The sequence below is a fragment of the Eutrema salsugineum genome, unplaced genomic scaffold (assembly GCF_000478725.1).
Source record: "Eutrema salsugineum unplaced genomic scaffold, Eutsalg1_0 scaffold_3, whole genome shotgun sequence".
In the NCBI taxonomy this organism is placed as follows: Eukaryota; Viridiplantae; Streptophyta; class Magnoliopsida; order Brassicales; family Brassicaceae; genus Eutrema; species Eutrema salsugineum.
The window spans coordinates 14,230,868-14,248,685 of record NW_006256756.1 but is presented as its reverse complement, the minus strand read 5'-3'; the positions used below and the strand labels follow the sequence as shown (position 1 = coordinate 14,248,685).

The following is a 17,818-nucleotide window of genomic DNA, read 5'->3' as shown; positions in this document are numbered from 1 at the left end:
GGGTGTCAAGTTTTATCCTAAATGAAATCAATAGCCGCAAGTGCACAGCTGATCGATTGTAGTACTTAGGGATCGAATCCACAGGGAAGGAGGATCTTTCCTGCAAAAGCCTTCGAAAGATATATAAAGTAAGGAAGTCTAGAACCAGGCGAGTTTTGTGAGGGTTTTGGTGGTGTGTTTAAAATGTAAAAATGAATCCTAAAGAGAAAATACGGTAATTAAAATGACTTAATAACTAAACTTAACGAAAACGGGTAAAAACGAGAAAAGCCGCTAACCTAATTGCTTAAATGAAAATCGATTGAAAGAGTAAAGATACTAGACTAAAGATACTAGACTAAAGCTTGAATGAAAATTGGTGTAAATCTATAAGAAAAGAGGCGCTGGGGTTCAGGGAAGTTTTCTCAGGGGTATGAACGATTCAAAACATTGCTAGAGAGTAAATTTGATAAGATCTTAGCTTAAACTTTTCAAACTGGAGTCACGGACGTATGAATACGCCACTGTCATGATCATAGACAACTATCTCTCTCAATCCTGACCAGTAGGTTTCCACTCTGGCCGTGGAAAAGAAGAGATGCATTATGTTTAAGACTCGTCAGCCTTCACAAATTGCCCATAGGTAGGTTTCCACTCCTATGTTTGTTTTGCTCTCCCAAACTAGATCTGATACCGGATGAACACTTTCGTGTCACCAAGCATCTGGATCAGATTGTAGTTCATGACGCTACTCTCATGTAGTAAAAACGAATTCAGAAGAAAAAGTTCTAAGATTCGGCTCAATAGCCAATGGAATCCTCACCGAATATATATATCCCCATCGAAAATCCCTTAGACCCAACAAAAAAACTACTCAGACATAATACACGAAATCAAAAACATAGTGTTAAAAGGTAGAATAGAAACCGAAATTGAAAATAAAGAACAAGGGTTCAAGAGACAGATCTCTCTCTCCCTAAAAACAAAGCTTAAAGTAAAATTTCTGTAAAGTATTTCGTCTCCCTTCTTCTCTCAAAAACGACCTAAATGACATGTATTTATAGTCTCCAATACTCTCTGGGGTCTAGGGTTCCGGAATTGAGGCTGAGAAAATGATACATGCTTCAGAAATGGGCCTTCAAAGTCGGAGTTAGCTGGCCGCGGTCGGGAAGCGCGTGACCGCGGGGAATGGGTGGCTGGCCGCGGTCGCGGTGGTTGTGACCGCGGGGAATGGTCTGTTGGCCGTGGGTGGAAACGCTTGCCGGCTGGTTTACGAGACATCTTGCTCTTCGCTTTTCTTTTGATTGAACCGTTGGATTGCCAAGCTGTAAAGTGTGCTGGAAAGCTGGTACTTCCATCTTTAAGATCTCCAAATAAGAGCTGGATCAGACGGTGAGAAGGCCTTCAATCGGGGGTGAACTTCTGGTGGTTTGGCTCTGAGCTGAAATCTGGTTTTCTATCCATTTTGTTAAGATTTTCCCAAAGTTACCTAAAAAGAGTCTTGGAACTACAAATACTAGAAAAACGTAATAAAAATACTTAAAAGCAATTAAAAACATAGAAAAAATATTTCAAAACGATCCATAAAAGTGGTCAAAATACGGTGTTATCAACTCCCCCAGACTTAAACCTTTGTTTGTCCTCAAACAAAGCAAAAGCCTAAACTGGTTAAATAAAAACAAAAATAGGAAATGCACAAATCTCAGAGACATGAACTGATAACTAAGAGTTTTCAGGCTCTTAGAAGGGTTATCAATCCCCTTGTCAAAGTAGTATAAGGGGTGTCAAACCAAGCTTGTAAACGAGACACTAGCCTATGTCATTTGTTTACTTAAGTCAAGACAAGATGATAAAAGTTTGGTGACGATGATTAACAGGCAAATGAGCAATAAAGTTAAATAAAAGCAGAGATTTAAACTAATCAAGATGCAAATAACAAACAGGTGATTCAGATGATGGTAATGAATGATAAAGGCAGAAGCTTTAGACAGGATATTTGACTCGGGTGCTTCCAAGTTAGACTAAGGGGCTAATGAATCATTTTATCAAGCGATTTCATTTGACTTTGAACTCAAGGCACGTTAATCTTCTCATGAAAGTATTAAACGTCTAAACTGATCCTCTTTCATACCAAAATCCCTTTTGAGAAGCACGAATCAGTCAGCAATAAGAATCGGTTCAAAAACGTCATTTAAGAGAACAAACTATCACTCTCGCGATGAAAGACTCTTAAACCCTTAACCGAGTGGTTCAGACATTTCTACAAACACTTCTGATGCGAGATATGTCTCAGATCTGAACCTCAAGTGATGTGCTTGGATCCAGCTTAGAGATCTCGTCGGTTAAGGAATGAAACATGCAAGACTAGACACCTAAACCCATTAATCCACCTTGAAAGCACCCTAATCTACCTATCTAAAGCCGATTAAACGACTACTCACTGATCATAACGAGCTCACTAAGTCCTTTGCAAGACGTGTAGCTAGTCATGATAAGGAGTTTGATGTTGGATGATAAAAGAAATAAAGAAAGAACAAGATTCTGATGCAAAAACGAGATATCGGATAACATTAATCAAGTTTCACAAAAGAGGCAAGTTCTCAGAGCTAAAAACAGATAAGAGATAAGATAACTAGGTTTTTAGTCTCAAAATGTATTTATAGCAAAGGGAAAGTGTCGCGGGTCAGCCCGGAACAAACCGGGTACTGAACCGCCTTCTTGGGTTGATTGGTGAGTGCCACGGTGTGTCGGAAAGTGAAGCCGAGGTCTTCATGCCGAGGCGTGCACATGAGTCAGGATCCAGATGAAGATCTCGTGAAGAACACGTCAAGAACATGCATGAACCCTAGTCTTTGATCTATCCTCACGTGTATGTTCTTGAGCCATTCTGTTCTTGATTCTGGGTTCGTGACAAGGGAACTCGGGATAAAATGTCGAGGGGTCATGATGTCGAGGTGCTTGGGAGAACACAGTCCGGCATGCACGCCGAGGTCATTACACCGAGGTGTACTTTCAACACTTAGTCGTTTCCAGCTTCAGTTCTTACGTATGCATGCCTCGATCTAACCATGCCAAGGCTTTGGCACGAGGTCTAGTCCAGAATACTTCCAAGATATGAGCCTCGACTTGAGTGACGCCAAGGTAAAGATACCGAGGCTTGTTAAAATACTTAGCGCGTATCGCAACTCTTTTAGGCTTGTATCGACCATGTCACCTTCCGGAAGCAGTAACTTTCAGCACACGACTCCAATTGCTCTGGAACCAGTTCCAAAGTCAAGATGACTCAATAAGGTCGAACTTTGGTGAAGAAACCATCGGAGCTTGGGGAGTGGAAGGCTTCCTGGATTTAACATCTTTGCGCCGCATTGAAATCACCGGAAAATAGACTTTTAGACCGATGTGAACTCCGGAGACCCTATCTTCCAAACTTTTGCTCCGAATTGAGCGATTCCAAATGCTCTGAGAAGATCTTCCATGGATCTCGAACTTTGGTAAGGACCGGGTAAGCTGGTACGGTCTGGAGGGGCTCCGTCCGCCATGATTTTTGAAGTTCGCCGTTCAGTTCTCGGGTACGCGCAATGCTGGTGAATGCTCCGGAAGCCATATCTTTCTCTCCACTGGTCCGAATTGGATGATTCCAACTGTTCTAGAATCTTTGCTGTATTATCTCCAACTTTGGTGAAGACCCCGCCAACTGATTCGGACCGGAAGGTTCCCCGGATTGCTGATCTCTGAATTGCGCGGGCAAGGACAACTTTTGGTCGTAAAAACCTTCCTGCGGTAAGAAAAATGGCCGAGGGCTGTGTACCGCGGTAAGCTTTTTGGTCGTAAAAATTCTTGCCTCGGTCAAAAACTTGTCCTGTGGTATTTTTGCACTCGATACTCGATTATGGCCGATCGGTAAGGTTTTTGGCCGGTAATGAGCGACTGGTAAACATTTTGGCCGAGGTTTCCGACCAGCCGGTACGAGATTTGGCCTAGAAATTCCTCCAAGCGGTTTTCACCATTTTTGACCCTTGTCTTCACCGTTTTCTTTTCTGTTCCTCTTCTTAGGCTCCAATTGGTCTCCAAAGCTCCTGATAAAGACTTCAAAACATGCAAAACTCTTTGGGACCTAATGCAAGCCCTAAGTCCTATTTTAACGCCTAAAGACTCAATTTACATGAGAAAACACACGATGAAGACTCTATAATGCAATCTAAATGATGTAAAATATAGACATATCAACTGCCCCACCCTTGACCTTTGCTTGTCCTCAAGCAAAAAGAACAAATGAGAGAGAGAGGTTGTAATGCAGATGGAGCTCATATTTCCTTTTTAGAGAGAAGTGACCACAAGAGAACTCGGATTCATGCTCAAATATGCAATGCAAAGCTATACTCGGATATTTTCCAACTAAAACACGGAATCTCCACAAGTCATTATCACACTCAACTCTTTCACATTCATTAAGTTCGTAACCGGTGAATCAAATGATGCAATGTTCAAATAGGCTGGCTTGGCTAGGGTAAGGTCATGAGATAAAAATGATCTCATCAATATTCAAGCGGGTGCAATGCAACAAGGATCTCTCTATGAACGACCGAACTTTGGCAGAATGCTAAAGGTAAAAAGCAACCGATCCATACAAGGGCAAGACTCATCACACCCCACACTCCACTCAAAGTGTTTCTCAATTGCTCCCCCTCTCAGAATCCTCACTCTTCACAATCGTTTTCTTTTCACTAGGGGACTCGCCTTTTTCTTTTATTTTCAAGCCTTGGTTTTCACTTATTCACACAGCTCTTTTCTTTCATAACGTATAGCCTCTTTCATTTTCATTTCAGAGCACTTGAGCCTTTGGCTTCTTTTCATTTCAGAGCTTATCTTTTCACATCCAAGACTTAATTCATTTTCATTCATTCCCCTGGCTATTTCCACTCTCACTTTTCCACTCAGCTCACCTTTTTCCACTCACCAACAAGTCTTTTCCCCCACACTTATTTCTCACCAATACTCTTGGTTCCTTGATGTTGGAACATACCACTCAATGAGCCAAACCCTTGTCGCTCTAAACCTAACACTTTCTGCTAAGTTCAGACCAAGGTGGCCTTACAATTCTCACACAAACATTGGCTCGAAAGAAAGATGGGTTCAAGGTGAGGGAACTGATCCATGATGCGGATTCAGCTACTTGAGCTAAGGAAGGAGGGTGGTAAAAACAACGATTCTAGCTCAAGTATGTATATCGGTATCCACAAGCCTATTTAAGCAATGCATCAAAGGATATTTTCATTTCAAGTTCAGGGTTATCACTTAGCTAGAGTTGAGTGTAATTCAGACTTGCTTCTCAGATTCAAATCGTTTCAAGCTTTACAAGCACAGAATGAGTTTCACAAGCATATTTTCAAGTTCTCAAGTGATTTACTCTCTAGGAAAAAATCTATCATTGCTCCTTGCACTGATGCAATCCTACATGATGCAACTAGACTCGATCTTAAAATGCGAGATGCAACTAGAATGATGTAATTTATCACATGTATTAAGCTAAATGAGACTCAAGAATGCAAAAGTCAAATAAGAACAAAGAAAACAAGATCAGAAAACACAAAGCTCCTCCCCCACACTTAGATAACACAGTCCCTTGTGTTATAAAAGCGTGTGAGAGAAGTGAAAAGACAAACTGAACGAATGCAAGATGATATATACAAGATGCATATGTACAAGGTTTGAAGTCGATACCTTAGTCGGAGAGGTCGGATCCCAAGTAGTGCGAGGGATTCGATGTTGAGCAGGATGGAGTGGGCTGACGTGGTGGGCTGCTTTCTGAGGGTTCAGGCAGGAAAGCCGTGGCTGGATCGATCAAGTCATCTTTGCCTGGTGGAAACTCCGGATTCCTCGCGTTTGACCTTTCTCCAACTCCTTCTTCTGTAATCGGTGCGGTTGAGGTCGCTGAGTTCTTATCCGGTGAGGATGGCCTCGTGAGCTGCTTTACCTTCTTCTTCAAATGCCTCACACAATCCACCAATGCGTGGATGGTTTTGTCTTTCCACTTACACCACTTTTGGAGGGTGTTCACTCGCGAATACAGCTTCTTGGCGTGGTATTCAGGCTCACCCCAAACTTGCGGATAAAAGTGATAGCGGCCTGCTCCGATCCTTCTCTCATAGTGTCTCTGCTCCTCGCTATCACAATCTTCCGGGCCATTAGTGTTCTCGGGTTTGCTGGGTGCTGCCTTGGTGCATTTGCGTGTTGGTGGGTCGAGAGCTGGGTTATACAACTGGTCTTTGAGAACGTAGAATGAGACGTTACACTGCTTGTCGAGCATGGTGAGGCTTCGGTTAGGCAGTAGAACCTGCGTGCCGTCTCTATGCAGTAGCGTGAAGTTGTAAACCCATTTGTCCCCTGACTTGCCTCCGAAGAAACCACTTTTGCTTAGGTATAACTCTTCAATGAGATTTGGCTTCTTTGGTGAATCAGGGAATATAAACCCTTGAGCCCTCAGGATCTTGGTGACTATCCAACCGTTCTGAAGTCTTCTTGCTCCTCGCTTCTTGCGGTCGCACCATACATTGTGCCGATAAGTGAGCATTTGAATGGCAAAGAATGCACCCAATGATGGTACATGCAGCGGCCCTTGGAACTCTTTCTTGTTCTTCATTTGAGTGATGAACGGCTTCAGTCCGAGTCCCAATAGTTCAAGCTCGGCCGTGTGAATAACACCAGGGTTAAAGGTCGAGAAGAATGTTGATGCTAGGACGCGGTTTGTGTATCTGATCGCAGGGTTCCTTATGCAGCTTGTCTTGCTCTTGCCTTCGAGGTAGGGTCCAAAAGATATCGTTTCCCGCAAGGCGGCCAACTCATCACGAGGGTACACAAACTTGTCAAGCGAGCTTCCATTCCTTTCAAACCCAAAGATTTCATCAAGCTCCTTGAAACTGACCTTGTAGTGCATGTTATCCATTTCAAACTCAATGTGGCCGAATCCTTTGCCATGTAAACGCTTTGGATCTCTCTTGGGGTAGATGATGACCTCCAAGGTTGCAAGAAACTGCTGTGTAATCCCTTCATAGGCAACATCGCTCATCTTAAAGAACTTTGCCAAGCCTATATTCTCAAAAATGAGGGTCACGTCATCAAGTATCTCGAGTTTCTTCAGCAACTCCAAGTCAGGGAATCGACCTTGAGCCACTCTGATTGAGTTAAAGTGGTCCAAGTATTCCTCAGTGGTTGGGAAGTGCTCATCCTCGGGCTCGGCCTTTGGTTCTTTCTTGGACTTTTTGTCACCGTTGTCTACATAAGGGACTAAGGCTACGGGCTCGTCGTCATCAGATCCCACAGCTGCCTTCTTCCCGTTCCTCTTTGACTCGAGGGCTGGTGCCAGAGTGAGCTCAGTATTTCTTGCTCGTTTGGGGGTTGGCTCGTCATCGGGTCGCATCGAGGGTTTCTTGCTGGTCTCTCCACTACGTGGCACGGCAACGGCTTTACCCTTCAAAACTCTCTTCTGGCCCGCACTTCTGTTTGTCTCGTAGGTAGGAACGGTTCGGTCTCCGGTCATCTGCAAGGGAGATTCTCAAAGAAACCGTCAGAGCCAAGTATATCGTTAAGCACATGTATCTCAAGATTGGCAAGTACAAAACTTTTTCTCTAGCAGAACTGATATTCATAGCTTTTTCAAACAGCAAGGAAAGTAAGAACAAGCCAGAACAACCGATTAGAGACAAGTTATCTAAACATTTCAGCTCAAACACACAAATCATCATTAAGACCGATTCCAAGCGCATTTTCTCAAGAATTTTAAAAACACAAGAATAAGTGATTTTAAATGCAAAGACCGTTTTTTCGTGAGTTGTCTACCCTGGTGGAATTTACAAAATTGTTCCCAAAGGCCGATATACTCTAAAAGAATCGATTCCACATTTTACAAACATTTAAGCTCGCGAAGAATGAAGGAAAAAGATGAGTTCTTTAAGATGCAAATACCTTTGGGAATGCAAGATTTAAGCTGAACGAGATGCTTATGCAGAGTAGAAAACACCCTAACGAGTCTAGAACGCTTGGAATCACGCAAAATGAACGAGAAATGAGTGAGTTGTGTTCGTGAAATGCAGAGAAAAGAGTCTAGAGGGCAAACTCTGCGTTTTGGCCAAGTATGGAGGTCGGTATGGGCTGGAGCGCGCTTTCCAGCTGGCATTTGGACTGTTGTGGGACTGGTCCCCCCTTCTGCTCCAGCTCCAGCCGTTGACCGCGCCAAAAACTACTTTGACCGAGTGTTCAAATTCAAAATGCCGCGCAACCCTTCAATGGACACGGTATGGGGATGACGTGGGCTGTACGGACCAAGCCAAATTTTCTCGTGTTACTCTGAGCTGCCTCGACTTGTTCCACCCCGAGGGTACCAAGCCGAGTTGTCTGAGCCCATGCCAACGAGTAAATCCCCATAGCTTTCAGGTCTTTTCTTTGGACCTCGCAAAGCCTCTTCTTCGTTCTAAGTGTTTCATGTGTTTCTTCTTTTGATCATTTCTTGAAACCGAGTGCCTCGGCACGCTCCACCACGAGGGCATCATGCCGAGATCACTTGTTTTTAGCAAAGAACACGTGAGGCTTGGGGGTTTAAACAGGCTGGCCTTGGTGTAAACTGGTCGCGGCCTCGGATCAAGGTTTTTGACCGTTTTAAGTGAACATCGCCCCTCGGTATACTTATACTGAGGTGTTTACACCGTGAGCCTCCCCCACACTTAGTTATTTTACAATAGCACTTCTCAGACACGACCTTGATGAAATTAAGTCGAGGAATCTAGCTGAGGTTCTCAAGTTTTCACTCCGTAAAAGATGACCATGGTATGAATATACCGAGGGTCGATACCGAGGCTATGTATGCTCTTTGAGTTAATTCATCAGGCCGTGTCTTTTTCAAGCTTTCTCTCACTTTCACCCTCAAGGTTCACTGTCTAACTCCTGAAACACTTAACAAACCCTTCAAAAAGCTTCAAATAAAAAGAAAAACGAAATATGTACATGGATAAGCTTGGGGTGTCTCCCAAGAGCACTTTGTTCAACGTCGCTAAGTTTGACTTTTCATACCTTTTCAGGCTGATTCCGGTTCAAGTAGAGGAACTGAGGTAGCTCCCTCCCTTATTTCTGATGCCATTTTACCCTCTGGCCGTTTACCACAAAGCCTTGTCCATCTTTTCCTTTCAAAACCACGGCTCCATAGGGTCTTACTTCAAGAATCGTGAACGGACCGGACCACCTAGACCTCAGATTCCCAGGGAACAGCTTGAGTCTTGAGTTAAACAACAGAACTTGGTCCCCTTCTTTGAACTCTCTCTTGTGTATCGCCTTGGTTCTTTCTTTGTAGATCTTAGAGCTCTCGAAAGCATCAAACCGGATCTCCTCAAGCTCATGAAGCTGTAAAACCCTCTTCTCTTGTGAGGTCTTGATGTCAAAGTTCAGAAGTTTCACTGCCCACAAGGCTTTGTATTCCAACTCAACCGGTAGATGACAGCTCTTCCCATAGAGCAAGTTAAACGGTGAGGTTCCAATGGGGGTTTTGTAGGCGGTTCTGTAAGCCCACAGAGCATCGTCAAGTTTCTTGCTCCAATCCTTCCTGGATGAGTTCACGGTCCTTTCCAAAATGGCCTTTATCTGACGGTTGGAAACCTCCACTTGGCCGCTGGTTTGCGGATGATAAGGGGTGGCCACCTTGTGCTTTACTCCGTGCTTCTTCAAAAGACTCTCAAGAGTCTTGTTGATGAAATGGCTTCCCCCATCACTGATGACTACTCTTGGTACTCCAAACCGTGGGAAGATGATACTCTTGAAGAGTTTTACCACCACTTTTGAATCGTTGGTCGGAGATGCAACCGCTTCAACCCATTTACTCACATAATCCACTGCTACAAGGATATATTGATTCCCATATGAGCTTACAAAGGGACCCATGAAGTCAATGCCCCAACGGGCGAAGACTTCTACTTCAAAGATTGGGTTTTGGGGCATTTCATTCCTTTTGGATATGTTTCCGTGCCTTTGACAAGCTTCACACCTCGAGACCACTTCCTGGGCGTCTTTGAACATGGTCGGCCACCAGAAACCGCTCTGTAGAACCTTGGCAACTGTCTTGAACGCACCTAAATGACCACCATACGATGAGTCGTGGCATTCTTGTAACACTGGATGGATCTCTTCTTCGGCCAAGCATCGCCTATAGAGATGGTCCTTGTTAAGCACGTAAAGATACGGCTCATCCCAATGATAAGTATCAAGATCTGGTGGCTCTAATCCGCAAGACAAGTAGTTCACAAGATCCGCGAACCATGGAAGGCTTCTTTCCTTGATCGTATTGGCTTCCTCCACCTCTAAGTAAGACCGGACTAACATGAGATGTTCCTCGGGTAAAGCATCATCTATAGGGACCTGTTCTTCAATCCTCAGCCTTGAGAGGTGATCTGCGGCTCCGTTTTCAATGCCCTTCTTATCAAGTATCTCCATGTAAAATTCTTGGAGCAATAAGACCCGTCTCAAAAGCCTCGGCTTAGCGTCCTTCTTAGACATCAGGTACCTCAAGGCCGCGTGATCTGTGTAAACCGTGACCTTTGATCCCACTAGATAACTCCTGAATTTGTCAAATGCAAACACAATGGCAAGCATTTCCTTCTCGGTGGTGGCATACTTTTCTTGAGCTGAGTCCAAAGTGCGGCTGGCATAGTAGATCACATGGAGCTTCTTATCTTTCTTCTGTCCCAAGACAGCACCTACAGCATAATCAGATGCATCGGTCATCACTTCAAATGGTAAAGACCAATCAGGGGCTTGTACAATCGGTGCACTGATCAAAGCCTCCTTGATTCTCTTGAACGCTTCCTCACATTCTTCATCAAAGTTGAAATCCACTTCTTTGCACAATAACCTGGTCAAAGGCCTGGCTATCTTGGAGAAATCCTTGATGAACCGTCTATAGAACCCAGCGTGGCCAAGGAAGCTTCTTATTCCTTTCACAGAATTCGGGGCTTGTAAGTTCACCATCACCTCGATCTTGGCCTTATCCACCTAGATGCTTTCTCTGATACCTTGTGTCCCAAGACAATGCCTTCTTGGACCATGAAATGACACTTTTCCCAGTTTAAGACAAGCCTACGCTCCTCACACCGCCTGAGAACCTGAGAAAGATTAGCAAGACATTCGGAGAAAGAGGAGCCGTATACGGAGAAGTCATCCATAAACACCTCAACTTTCTCTTCAATTAGATCAGAGAAAATGTGCATCATACATCTTTGAAAAGTGGCCGGTGCATTACACAAACCGAATGGCATTCTTCTATAAGCATAAGTGCCATAAGGGCAGGTGAATGTCGTTTTCTCTTGATCTCGGGGGTCTATAGGTATTTGAAAGAACCCCGAGTATCCATCGAGAAAACAAAAATAAGGATGATTAGCTAACCGTTCAAGCATTTGATCAATGAATGGTAAAGGAAAATGATCTTTTCTTGATGCAGAATTCAATTTCCTATAGTCAATGCACATGCGATAGCCGGTTATAGTTCTTTGGGCTATGAGTTCATCCTTATCGTTTTTCACCACCGTGATCCCACCTTTCCTGGATATACCCACTGAGAGTCAGAGATTGGATATATTATCCCTGCCTCAAGGAGCTTTAGTATCTCCTTCTTAACCACCTCTTTGAGGTTCGGGTAAAGTCGACGTTGGTGCTCAATAGAGGCCATGGCTTGGTCCTCTAGGTGGATCCTGTGGGTGCATATCTCAGGAGAGATTCCTCTAATGTCAGCCAAGGAATACCCTATGGCTCTCCTGAATTTCCTTATTTCACTAAGTAATGCACGTTCCTCATGCTCAAGCAAGTTATCTTTTATGATCACAGGAAAAGTAGAGTTTAGACCTAAGAATGCATACCTGAGCCCTGTTGGTAGAGGCTTGAGCTCAACAGGGGGTGCGTCTGCATCATTCCAATCGGCATCAAAGCTGCATTGGCCCGGAACAGCTTCCTCGGCCTTTGCTTCATTCTCGCGGGGTTTACCATCGGCCTCGGTATGAGTTGTCACGGCCATGATATCCCGAAGTGTCTCTTCTTTTCCCTTTGAATCCTCACTTTCTAGAATGTCGAGGCTGCTCGTGTGGAGCTCCAAAAACCTCGCCTCAGCTCCAAGTTCCCTCGGTTGGTCCAAAAGACGCTTGTACACCTCGCTTTCCTCGTTCAAGTACCCGTGCTCGCTTTGTCCCCGCGTTAAGACCACTTGTAACGGATCCTCTACGTTCAACTCTTCAAGGAGCTCATCAGCCAGCTCCTCCATTACCTCCACATAGAAAACCTGACCTCCAATGGTCGGTTTCTTCATCATTTCCTTCACGTTGAACTTCATAGTCTCGGAACCGATGTGTAGTTCAATCATTCCTCCTCTCACATCTATTATGGCTCCTGCGGTTGCTAAGAACGGTCGGCCCAAGATGATAGGGTCTAATGGTTCCTCGTCCATCTCAAGAACTATGAAGTCCGTGGGGATTTCTATCTCACCGACCCTCAAAGGTAGATCCTCAAGCAACCCCACCGGTAATCTAACCGATCTATCAGCTAATACAAGAGAGATCTTGGCTGGCTTGTAGCTTTTGTATCCCAATCTCTTGGCCACCGTGTAAGGCATTAAGCTCACAGAAGCTCCAAGGTCACATAAACAGTTTGAGAACTTCAGGTGACCTAAAGCACACGGCAAAGTGAAGCTGCCCGGATCGGATAGCTTCCTTGGTATAGATCTTCCTTGTATTATGGCACTGCACTCATGGCTCAGTATCACCATACCCTGGAGCTCCTTTGTCTTGTTGAGGATCACGTCCTTTAGAAACTTCCCAAGCTGAGGTATAGCTAAGAAAGCATCTATAATGGGTAAGGTGAGTTGCGTGTTCTCCAAGTGTTTCTCAAAGACCGCCTTGGCCTTGTCTAGGATTTTCTTTTTGAAACGCCCTGGGAACGGTATCTTGGGTTGATAAGGTGGTGGTGGAACATAGGGCTTTTCAAGCTCGGTTGTCTTTTCCACCTCTTTTCCTTTGTCCTTGATCGGTTCCTTCTCTAAGACCGCTTCTTTACACGCACCGTCTGAGGCTGCCTCCCCCTCTAATTGCTCATTGGCGTCAATGAGCTTTGTCTTAGGCGTTGGAGTTTGTAATTCCTTACCACTCCTCAATGTGATGGCGTTCACATACTCTTTAGGGTTCGGCTCCGGTTTACCTGGTAAAGCCGGGCCTCTTGATGATGTAGAAGCTTGATTCTGCTTAAGCTCGCTGATATCTTGCTGCATTGTCGCGTGCTGGCCCTCAACCCTTTGCTGGCCCTGTAACAGTTGCTGTAGTATCCCACAGACGTCGTTCCCCATTTGATTCTGACCCGTTCCCTGAATCTGTTGTTGATTACCCATCGGCTGCGGATGGAACCCTAGTGGAAACTTGTGTTGCTGCGGTTGGTTGTTGAAGTTGTTACTCTGAGCCGCTTGATTCTGCTGAGTGTAGCCGTGCTGTTGCCCACTGAACTGTTGCTTGGGCTGGAAGGTATTCTGAAAAGGAGCCTTTTGAGCATAGCTTTGATGTTGTTGTTGAGCAGGGTACACTTGGTCTTGAGGGTTAGCTACATTCGGGTTTCTGTATGAGAGGTTTGGGTTACTGTTGTAGTTGTTAAACCGCTGATACCTCTGCTGATTCCCTATGTAATTCAGCTCCTCTTGTGTTAGACCATCTTCATTAACATTGTCAAAACTTGGCCCTTGCTCATCAAACTCGCCTACAAAGTGTATTGGCTTTTGAGTCGCCATCAAAACCTTGTCAAGCTTATTCTGAAGCTCTCTTATATCCTTTTTCATGCGCTGTTCATCACTAGATCCCTCTGTACGGTTTGCTCTATCAAAGTCCTCTCCATACGTGTCATTGGACATGGCTAGGTTCTCAACTAGTTCCATTGCCGCAGTGATCTCTTTTCCAAGAAAATTCCCATTTGAAGCTGTATCGAGTTGGTTTCTGATCTTAGGGAGTGCACCTCGGTATAAAGTACTCAAGAAGGATGCCTCTGAGAAGCCGTGGTGTGGGCATTGGTTAGTGTAGCTTCTAAACCGTTCCCAAGCTTCACTAAAGCTCTCGTTATTGTGCTGCGTGAAACTTGAGATCTGATCCCTGACCTTAGCCGTGCGTGATGTGGAAAAGAACTTTGATAAGAACGCCAGTTTACACTGCTCTCAGGTTTGTATAGAACCCCTCGGTATATTCTTTTCCCACTGGTGTGCTTTATCACCGAGGCTGAAAGGGAACAAGCGTAGCTTGAAGCTATCTTCGGAGACGCCATTTATCTTGGTTAAGTCGCAAACCCGATCAAATTGATCTAGATGCTCGAGAGGGTCTTCTCCAGCCCGACCGTGGAGCTTTGAGTTTTGCACCATATTGAGCAGGGAAGCTTTAACTTCAAAGTTGTTGTTTTGAACTGGTGGAGCTTGAATCCCAGCTCGGTATTGGTGCGCATTAGCTCGGTCATTCTCTCCAACACAGATTGGAGGATGTTGTCTCTGAACTTGGGGCGGTGGCGGATGAACATGATGGGCTTGTTGTTCATTTCTATTCGCTTGGTGTTGGTTTTGCTGAGCAAGCCGTTCGTTTCTTTGAGCCTGTTGCTGATTAACATAGGCTTGTTGTTCATTTCTTACTGCCTGCGCCTGATTAGCCTGAGCCTGGTGCCCGGCTGCCTGAGCCTGTTGCTCCATTCTCTGTTGTTCTGCCATTCCAAGTCTGTCAAAGTGCCGTTCTCTCTCGCGAGCTCGCCTTTCTAATCTGTCGATGTTATCGTCGTATGGGAAAAGCGATCCTGTGCTCCGAGACCTGGTATTCATGCACCTGAAAACAAAACAAGAACTTGGAAAGAAGTTAGTAAAACAAAGGAAAGAAAAGCTTGAACTCAAGAACAAACAAGAGCCTAATGCTCCTACAAGTTGGCAACGGCGCCAATTGATAACTAAGAGTTTTCAGGCTCTTAGAAGGGTTATCAATCCCCTTGGCAAAGTAGTATAAGGGGTGTCAAACCAAGCTTGTAAACGAGACACTAGCCTATATCATTTGTTCACTTAAGTCAAGACAAGATGATAAAAGTTTGGTGACGATGATTAACAGGCAAATGAGCAATAAAGTTAAATAAAAGCAGAGATTTAAACTAATCAAGATGCAAATAACAAACAGGTGATTCAGATGATGGTAATGAATGATAAAGGCAGAAGCTTTAGACAGGATATTTGACTCGGGTGCTTCCAAGTTAGACTAAGGGGCTAATGAATCATTTTATCAAGCGATTTCATTTGACTTTGAACTCAAGGCACGTTAATCTTCTCATGAAAGTATTAAATGTCTAAACTGATCCTCTTTCATACCAAAATCCCTTTTGAGAAGCACGAATCAGTCAGCAATACGAATCGGTTCAAAAACGTCATTTAAGAGAACAAACTATCACTCTCGCGATGAAAGACTCTTAAACCCTTAACCGAGTGGTTCAGACATTTCTACAAACACTTCTGATGCGAGATATGTCTCAGATCTGAACCTCAAGTGATGTGCTTGGATCCAGCTTAGAGATCTCGTCGGTTAAGGAATGAAACATGCAAGACGTGTAGCTAGTCATGATAAGGAGTTTGATGTTCGATGATAAAAGAAATAAAGAAAGAACAAGATTCTGATGCAAAAACGAGATATCGGATAAGATTAATCAAGTTTCACAAAAGAGGCAAGTTCTTAGAGCTAAAAACAGATAAGAGATAAGATAACTAGGTTTTTAGTCTCAAAATGTATTTATAGCAAAGGGAAAGTGTCGCGGGTCAGCCCGGAACAAACCGGATACTGAACCGCCTTCTTGGGTTGATGGGTGAGTGCCACGGTGTGTCGGAAAGTGAAGCCGAGGTCTTCATGCCGAGGCGTGCACGTGAGTCAGGATCCAGATGAAGATCTCGTGAAGAACACATCAAGAACATGCATGAACCCTAGTCTTTGATCTATCCTCACGTGTATGTTCTTGAGCCATTCTGTTCTTGATTCTGGGTTCGTGACAAGGGACCTCGGGATAAAATGTCGAGGGGTCATGATGTCGAGGTGCTTGGGAGAACACAGTCCGGCATGCACGCCGAGGTCATTACACCGAGGTGTACTTTCAACACTTAGTCGTTTCCAGCTTCAGTTCTTACGTATGCATGCCTCGATCTAACCATGCCAAGGCTTTGGCACGAGGTCTAGTCCAGAATACTTCCAAGATATGAGCCTCGACTTGAGTGACGCCAAGGTAAAGATACCGAGGCTTGTGAAAATACTTAGCGCGTATCGCAACTCTTTTAGGCTTGTATCGACCATGTCACCTTTCGGAAGCAGTAACTTTCAGCACAGGACTCCAATTGCTCTGGGAACAGTTCCACAGTCAATATGACTCAATAAGGTCGAACTTTGGTGAAGAAACCATCGGAGCTTGGGGAGTGGAAGGCTTCCTGGATTTAACATCTTTGCGCCGCATTGAAATCACCGGAAAATAGACTTTTAGACCGATGTGAACTCCGGAGACCCTATCTTCCAAACCTTTGCTCCGAATTGAGCGATTCCAAATGCTCTGAGAAGATCTTCCATGGATCTCGAACTTTGGTGAAGATCGGGTAAGCTGGTTCGGTCTGGAGGGGCTCCGTCCGCCATGATCTTTGAAGTTCGCCGTTCAGTTCTCGGGTACGCGCAATGCTGGTGAATGCTCCGGAAGCCATATCTTTCTCTCCACTGGTCCGAATTGGATGATTCCAACTGTTCTGGAATCTTTGCTTGATTATCTCCAACTTTGGTGAATACCCCTCCAACTGATTCGGACCGGAAGGTTCCCCGGATTGCTGATCTCTGAATTGCGCGGGCAAGGACAACTTTTGGTCGTAAAAACCTTCCCGCGGTAAGAAAAATGGCCGAGGGCTGTGTACCGCGGTAAGCTTTTTGGTCGTAAAAATTCTTGCCTCGGTCAAAAACTTGTCCCGTGGTATTTTTGCACTCGATACTCGATTCTGGCCGATCGGTAAGGTTTTTGGCCGGTAATGAGTGACTGGTAAACATTTTGGCCGAGGTTTCCGACCAGCCGGTACGAGATTTGGCCGAGAAATTCCTCCAAGCGGTTTTCACCATTTTTGACCCTTGTCTTCACCGTTTTCTTTTCTGTTCCTCTTCTTAGGCTCCAATTGGTCTCCAAAGCTCCTGATAAAGACTTCAAAACATGCAAAACTCTTTGGGACCTAATGCAAGCCCTAAGTCCTATTTACATGAGAAAACACACGATGAGGACTCTATAATGCATTCTAAATGATGTAAAATATAGACATATCATGAACTCCTAAACTAAGACAAAAGATCGTGCATCAATTCACAAATTAGTCTAGAAAATTCTCATCAAAATACAAGTAAAACTAGTCCGTTAATCCGTCTTGCGAAAATATACACACTTCGATCTAACTTCCAGTCAACTAGCTCTTTACATTCATTAAGTATATTGGTGAATTCTCATCAAAGGCATTATTCAGGGTAGACGGCGTTTGGCAGTAAAGGCTATTTAAGTGGTGGAGTTAAAGTGTTTCGGGTTACCTGAAGATCTGGAGGATGCAATATATTATGCAAAACCGCAAGAGAGAGAAGGACCTGTTGAAAATGTTGCTACATAATCTTCCTCCTTTGTTGTAAACAGCTGTTCTCCCAGACTTATATCTTTTCCGGGAATCATAACGATAATCTCCAAAACTCCAAATAATTGAAATCAAGCTTGCCTCAAGTATAAAATCCGATCCTCCTAGACTCTCTAAGGTTTTAAATTTCCTTTC

At 44.3% G+C, this 17,818-nt stretch overlaps 1 protein-coding gene and 1 non-coding gene across 2 annotated transcripts in view; both read left to right on the top strand.

Moving 5' to 3' along the window:
• LOC112085465 overlaps positions 1-17,818 on the top strand; it is a gene marked incomplete at its 3' end in the record, with an annotated part of 112,297 nt that overhangs the window by 74,830 nt on the left and 19,649 nt on the right.
• Positions 14,031-14,137, top strand: LOC112085539. The gene has a single exon (XR_002898842.1). It is a non-coding gene; the product is annotated as a small nucleolar RNA R71 (small nucleolar RNA).